The sequence below is a fragment of the Cyprinus carpio genome, chromosome B4 (assembly GCF_018340385.1).
Source record: "Cyprinus carpio isolate SPL01 chromosome B4, ASM1834038v1, whole genome shotgun sequence".
Lineage (NCBI taxonomy): Eukaryota > Metazoa > Chordata > Actinopteri > Cypriniformes > Cyprinidae > Cyprinus > Cyprinus carpio.
Genome location: NC_056600.1, coordinates 33539610 through 33546942, shown reverse-complemented (window position 1 = coordinate 33546942; position 7333 = coordinate 33539610). Strand labels below are relative to the sequence as shown.

Here is a 7333-nt window from a genome sequence, read left to right as displayed (position 1 = left end):
AAGCTACGACCCTAAGAGTTATGTTAAAACCATTTGTAGGTCAGTTGTTCAAGCTCTTCGTGAATGATGTGTTATTTGCTGACGAGATTTCCTGTTTGTGGATGTTTTGAATCTGTATGAATAATTATTATTATTGTTTTTTTTTCTTCTTTCTCTCTCACTTTCCAAATATTGCAAGGAAATGTACACACTTGTATAAAAGATGTGACAGAGTGGTGGGGTGTAAAATGGGCACTCTACAGCCAGTTGTTGGGTTGAGGTGTCGGCGCCAGTCTCTTCCCTTTTTCATCCTTATGGGATACTTTGATAGTTGGCAGTCCTTTACTAGGACTCTGACTTGTGTTTTTGGTAAAACCTTTTTGTGTATTTGTTTTTGAGCTTTGTACAATTTTGGTGAAATTCCGCAGGGGTGAATGTAACAGAGTTTAAAAATGTAACTGTGAATTTTATGACTTTCACCAAAATTACTGTGTATTTGTTCATTTATTAATTGTTTGGAGACCCCTTGTGGCGACATTAAGTAATTAGTGGGTCATTTGACTTAATTGTGAAACCACGCCTCCACCCCCAGCAAAGAAATGTGTCTGATGCTGAGAGGTGGTAGGTCAAATGTGCTCCTGGGAAATGAGATGTCTGTGTAACTTAATATATGTTAATTTCACAAATAATGTTACAATCGAAGCTCAGCGATGTTGTGAAACATGATATTAAGTGACTGTGACTGTATTTGATGAGCTTTATAGAGTTTAAATGCAATTTGCTCACCATGTGCGTTGCATGGCCGACATCATCTTTATTGAATCAAAAACAGTTGAATCTCTCATTTTTGTTGTTTTAGATGCATTATTGTAAATGCCCACTGTCGCCAGAGGATATATGTTTCTCCTTGTCTCCATGTTGTTACAGGTATGTTTATTTGTTTGAATCCTGACTGTTCTATTGAAACAGATGCGCGCTGCGTCACGTTCAAGTGTTTAAAGTAACAGCAAAGAAATGTGTCTGATGCTGAGAGGTGATGCATTATTGTAAATGCCCACTGTCGCCAGAGGATATATGTTTCTCCTTGTCTCCATGTTGTTATAGTAAACAACGCATGAAACGCAGTTCTCCGTGTCCGCCTGTGATTTATGTGCTGTCGGATGAGAGGCGTTACATAGACTCCAGACTTTTTCACTCACTCAGACACATTGGCACTTTATTCTCAAGTATTGTAGTTTATTTTCTCCTCTTAGTTCTTTATATCTATCTATCTATATATCTATCTATCTATATATATATATCTATCTATCTATATATATATATATCTATATATATATATATATATATATATATATATCTATCTATATATATATATATCTATATCTATCTATATATATCTATATCTATCTATATATATATATATATATATATATATATCTATATATCTATATATCTATCTATCTATATATATATATATCTATATCTATCTATATATATCTATCGATCTATCTATATCTATATATATATATATATATATATATATATATATATATATATGTGACCTATAATTACATGATTATATCTTTAAATTACCTTCTGTACTTTTCTGTTCTCCCTGTAATTGTTGTTGTGGTGCCTGAATTCCCCAATAAAAATCTTATCTTGACTAGTAACTAACACTTTATTATCTTTCTTTTTTGTTGCATAATATAAGTAGTGTAGTAAAGCAAAATACAGGCATGTTACAGTAAATTAATCTCAATTAAGGACTTCCCTTTTTATCAATAATGGTCTGTGTCTTGTCCTCCGTGAGTATATATGCATTTTGTCAGGAGAGGACTACAAGGAGAAGGGTATTTTGTCAAAGACAAAGTCTTCCGGTCTGTTAGGGGGCTGAATTACTGTAGTTGTGCTGTATCTTGGACATGCCCTGGTTCTCCTTACAATAATCTAGACAATACTTCCACAGTTTCACAATAAAGTTGAACACCGTAGATACGTTGCTCTGTGCTTGGTTGATGAAAAAGGGCAAAGTCTGCTTCAGTAAGCTGCCTTGGAAGCTCAATCTCTGGAATGTCAAGATGAGTGTCCACCCCTGCTGCACTTGGTCCACTTGGTCACTGACCTGTTGAAGAGCAAAATGGCTATTTTAAAAAGTAAACAGTACAAAATCCAAATAAAAGCCAAGAATCAGAGCGTAAATGCAAGCAACTTAAGAATCACTGAACTACTACAGGAACAATCTTTAATGTAATATTTTTTTCAACAGGGACAACATTATTGTTGACATTGTTACCGAGATTGCAGACATTTCAGAGCAACCGCAGCTAATGTTGTGTTGTGGCAAAAAAAAAAAAAAAAAAATCATCACATTAAACATCACTGCATAAGAGACAGTCAAATTTATAAAAAGAGAAGTATTAATTCTTGCAAGAATAGGCCCAGTCGCCACACAGCAGTTACCCTGTGGAGTGAGTGAATGTGTAGCAGAGGCTTTTCCCTGTTAAAATCACTACTTGCATGAGATCTTCACTGTTCCTGAACACATGCCACATTTGCAGGGAAGACATATTCCTGGCAGTTCGGATGCTGTGGCTGTTCCATCCCTGGACAGTCGAGATGGAGAAGTCGAGATGGGACTGGATCACAGGTATGAAGACCCAGTGGAGAGCATACAGGTGGAGCTCGTTGTCTGGATGTAGCAAACCCATGTTTTCCAAACATGAGAAGATGGAATGGAAAACATCCAACACACAGATGTAAACATCTCGCCACAGCCTCTCGATTCTGTTGGAAGAAAAAGCTGTTAAAGCAACACTAAGTAGGATTTTTTACCTTCAAATAATGTTTCCAAAATCGTTTCAGTGGTTCATCAAGTCGTGACAGGGTGAATGGCACTTCTGGATTCGTTTTGCGGCCCTTTATCAGCCCTATCCACACTATACAAGTTTGCCAGATCGGGTCACGTTTCTATAGTTTTAATGAGACAATTCCGCTTCCAACCTGTAGGGCGACCAGAGTTCCTTAGTGTTACTTTAACTGTCCACAATTAATTGTAGAGTAATTTATAACAAGGACACATTGTCATAAATTCAAAGCAGCAGTCCTTATTTACGTCTATATTCTACACGTGTTTTTGCAAAACAGATTAAAATCCGATCTTCAATTACCGCGCTATATTCAGATATAAGAGTGAACGTCACAGAAAGCAACAGATTGCCTATGAGCTGCATTTTATTGACCATCAGCTAAAATGTCTAAATCAAAGACCGCAGTAAGAGGACAACCCGCGGCAACAGCCCTGGTAAGATCATCTCGTTTCTTTACTTTTAATGAAGATGATTGTGTGTTAAGCGTCTGCTACTTACTTTCACTTTGATTTGCAATAGTTTTGCGCTAGGCTTTATGAATAGGCCTAGATGCTCAGCTGCTAAACACAGGCATGTTGAAGCCTGTAGTAATGTTTTTCATAGATGTTATGGCAGTTGACTTATTGTTTTTCAAGAATGTTGCAATCCTGTTTGTCATTGTATCAGAAATATCAGTGTCTCAAGCGCCCTTTTTACGTTCATCCTAATGCCTGTTAGTTGTCCAAGGTTTTGCCTATATTTGGCGTTGAAAACAGAAACGTCTTGTAAGGGAAACAGGTCAATTTAGCTCAAAGGGAATCATTTAAGATTTTTAAAGGGAATTTGAACAGAATCACTGTTTCACGGCTGATCACTGAAACGGCCAGCGATTCACTGAACGAGCCGTTTAACATCAAATCTGCGCTGGATATTAATATCCAAAGTATAGTGAAAACACTATTAATTAGCACAGTAACAAGATCGGCAGTTTAAGACATTAACTTGTGAGCACAAAACACAAGATAATTCTCTTTTCAATATAAATAAGGCTTTATTAGATAAATCTAAGACATATAAACTAATCTAACACATAAGCACACGCACTCACACATTCACCAAAAGTTGCAGGAAGATAGAACGTTAGGAAAGAATGAGTCTAAGAGAATGAAAATGTGAAATCCCAAGTTTACAGCAATAAGTGAAATTGCATAGACATGAACAACCATTAATCACTTAATTAACCCTCGCACTGAGTTCCTCAATGAGGTTAAAATTATATTAGATAACACCAGTACAGATGTGAGTCTCGAGGTTACTTGCGTTGTCTGTTTAACGGGGTTCCCTTTGTTGTCGCTGAAAAGGGGGTTTCCCGAATTTCCTGATTGGCTGGAAGTTCAGTAGTCGTTGAAGTGACGTCTTGGGAAGCCCGTGGTTGGGCGTTGGCTGAAGATGCGGAGTTGTGGGCTGGCTGAAGTTGAACGGGCACTCGAGGTCAGACTCGGAGACACGGCGTTACAAAACTTAACCCAGAACACGAAACTCTCAAACGGAAAAGAAAAGAAGTAAAGTTTGACGAGACTAGGTGGTGTTTTTCTTCTCATCGTGGCTAAGTAGCAGCAGGCGTGCAGGCCGAAGCACGCTGGAACGGCGCTCGAAGAACGCTAAAAGTGATGACAAAGCATGACTAAAAGCTAAAGCTAAAAGCGGGCATGACTGATAGCAAAAGCTAAACGAAAGCTCAAAGCTAAAAGCAAAATTTGATGGTGTCCTGAGTATTTAAACTGGCCTTTGGCCACACCTCAAATGTTGTCTTGACCAATTAGATATTGTCTTTTCTCGGTGTGTTGCAATGTTTGTCCCACCCATTCATAAATCATATGTTATCTTATCAAGCACGTGGTCCGAATTTTCCCGCTCTTGCAGGGTATAATTTGGACATGATTCCTATAACAAGAATATGATACATTTGACAAATAACTGATGGTCAGAAACGTTTCAAGCAAGAAGATTCGAACACACACATACTAAACATGGATATGATCCCTTAAGCTATTTCAAGAGTTATTTAAAAAGACATACACAATAAGTGATTAGAAACATTAAAGTCAAATGTGTGGGTTACAGGTATAAAGTGGAGTTAAGCAATGGACTGATATCCATTTAGAAGTCTTTTTTGAGTTCATTTTGGTGCATATATGCATTGGAAGGCATTCTCTGTGCCATTCTGGGAAGAAAGGATATGTCCTGTGAAGACCAGAGGGGTTAACAGGTCTCCTTAGGAATTTCAGTCTGGTTTTGCTAGGTGGGGGGAAGTCAATCCAACGATCTTGTTTACTCTCATGGCTTTACATGTGAGGGTCAGACTGTACATCTCTTCGATTACTTGCCCCAAATTAGACAATCTCTTCTTCGAATTGAAATTGTCAATAATTGTTCTAATGGTGTTAATGTTGAAAGCTGTTCTCTGAAAGAGTTGGTTGGTTATCAGACTGTGGTGCTAGGAGTTGATTTACAACATCCTGCCTTTCTCTGGAATTCGGCTCATGTTTCAACCAGGCTCCCAATCGAATCTTTAATTTGTCTGGTTCACGCTACAGTCTTTAGATACAGTAGGTGGACATCCAAAACGTTGATTCTACCGCCGCTCGTACCGCCGCCGCCGCGTCTGCAAAGTGCATTTGCAGCTTTTGACCGCTGAGAGGCGCTTTAATCACAAGTTTTCAAACAAGCGCATCAAAGCACATTTTCGCAAATAGAGGACAGCTTTGCCTCGCTGATGTGTTACATTTGATGGCTGCAGTCAGGGAATATGAAAGAAAAACACTATAGTTAAAATATTTAATATTCACAGATGAAAGTTTGGTACTTATGAAGTTATGTGCATTTCTTAGAACGAATTCAAGCAGGATAAATGCCAAGCCTGTGCCTGTGCTTATTTTCTCTAAGCTACAAAGTATTACACCATATTTTAGATTTGACACATTTAATAGGTGTGCAGTATTATTTATATAATATGAATTATGTGTTATATTATTCAAAATAAATTGTGGTTTATTTTGCATCAGAGCATTAAAAGTGGTAGCCTATTTTAGTGAGCTTGGCTACATGGATTTGTATGCAAAATGTCAATATTCTCATATATTAGGCCTATATTTTAATTTATATTTTAAAATTCCTTTAATAAAACAACATGCATTTTTGTTATTCGTTACCTGTCCTTTATTTTGACAGACAACTTCTTGGGAAAATATATTTGTCTGTACACTGATTAAGAAATTGTTGCGTGTTTTATAAATTATTTTCTTTATTTTAGTAAAACGTGAGGCACTGTATAATTTCGTTCCCATTATTTAGGCCTAATTAAAACAAGAAACGAATAAATTAAACCTGCACGATTTAGCTAAATCATTGAAATTCTAAAGAATGGACTGATTAATAAAACGTCCTCACGATTAAACTCAAGTTCTCTCATTATAATCACCAAAGTTCAAATGATGTAAATAAGAGCTTCATTAATTGACAACTTCAGTGATTTTAAAGGGAGCCTTCTTTACTTGCGTTCATATAATTTAAGTAAAAAAATAAAATTGCAGCCGCATTTAAATGCAGGTGTGTAAATTTGTCTGCTTGCAAGATTTGCGTGGCGCGAGTGATGCTGAGTGCATGCGCAGCATTTATTCTTATTTGTTTTATCTTCATTACAAATCTTGTTTGGTTTTATTTTGGATAATTGCATGTAAAAAATAATTTAAGTTGTAATGCATATGCAAAATGTGAATTATTATTCATATTCAAGTGTTTGTGCGAAAATTATTAATGCGCATGCAGGACAGGGAGGCGCCCTCTAGATCACTTGAAATTTTTCCTGATAATTAATTAACTTTAAATTGTGGTGTCTCACATACATGAGAAATATATCAGCAGAAAGCTTGAAATGTCTTTTAAACGAATCAATTCAGAACGAAACCATTATGTAATCTGTGAAGGTTGTATTTCTCTTTAAAGGCAAGTCCATGTGGATAAAGTCAGCACTGTGAATTTCATCTTGCAGCCGACAAGAAAAAATTTGTTTATTAATAAATAATTAAAATGTCTCCTTTTTTACAACTATTGGGATACGTCTGCCTGTGCTTTGTGGCAAACTTAATGAATGTGCTTGAGCGCGGAATATATTAAGGCTCATTATGGATTATAGTTGTAAATTTAATATAAACCTCTGATTAGTTGAATAATGACAAATGAAGGACTAGTAACTAGAAAAATCTTACGTGGGGGGCAGACCTATTAAATACCCTCCAGACATCTTTGTTAAAGCTTTTAAAGCATTTTATATGCGTTTGCATAAATTCTTCTTTCAGAACGGTCTGTAATGGAGAGATGCTTTAACACTGTTTTTTTCCTCTGAAACACAAAAACGAAAATTGAAATAAAATTGATATTTTTATGTTTTGAGAATGGCCAACCCTTCTCTGCAGATATTGTTGCTTCTGGTTTGTGCATTGTAA

General features: G+C 36.4%; 1 long non-coding RNA gene across 1 annotated transcript; it reads left to right on the top strand.

Annotated features, from left to right (window-relative positions):
- Window positions 1-436: 436 nt before the first annotated feature.
- LOC122137219 lies at window positions 437-1155 on the top strand. Its single transcript, XR_006154705.1, has 3 exons — window positions 437-600; window positions 839-906; window positions 1084-1155. It is a non-coding gene; the product is annotated as an uncharacterized LOC122137219 (long non-coding RNA).
- Window positions 1156-7333: the final 6178 nt, after the last annotated feature.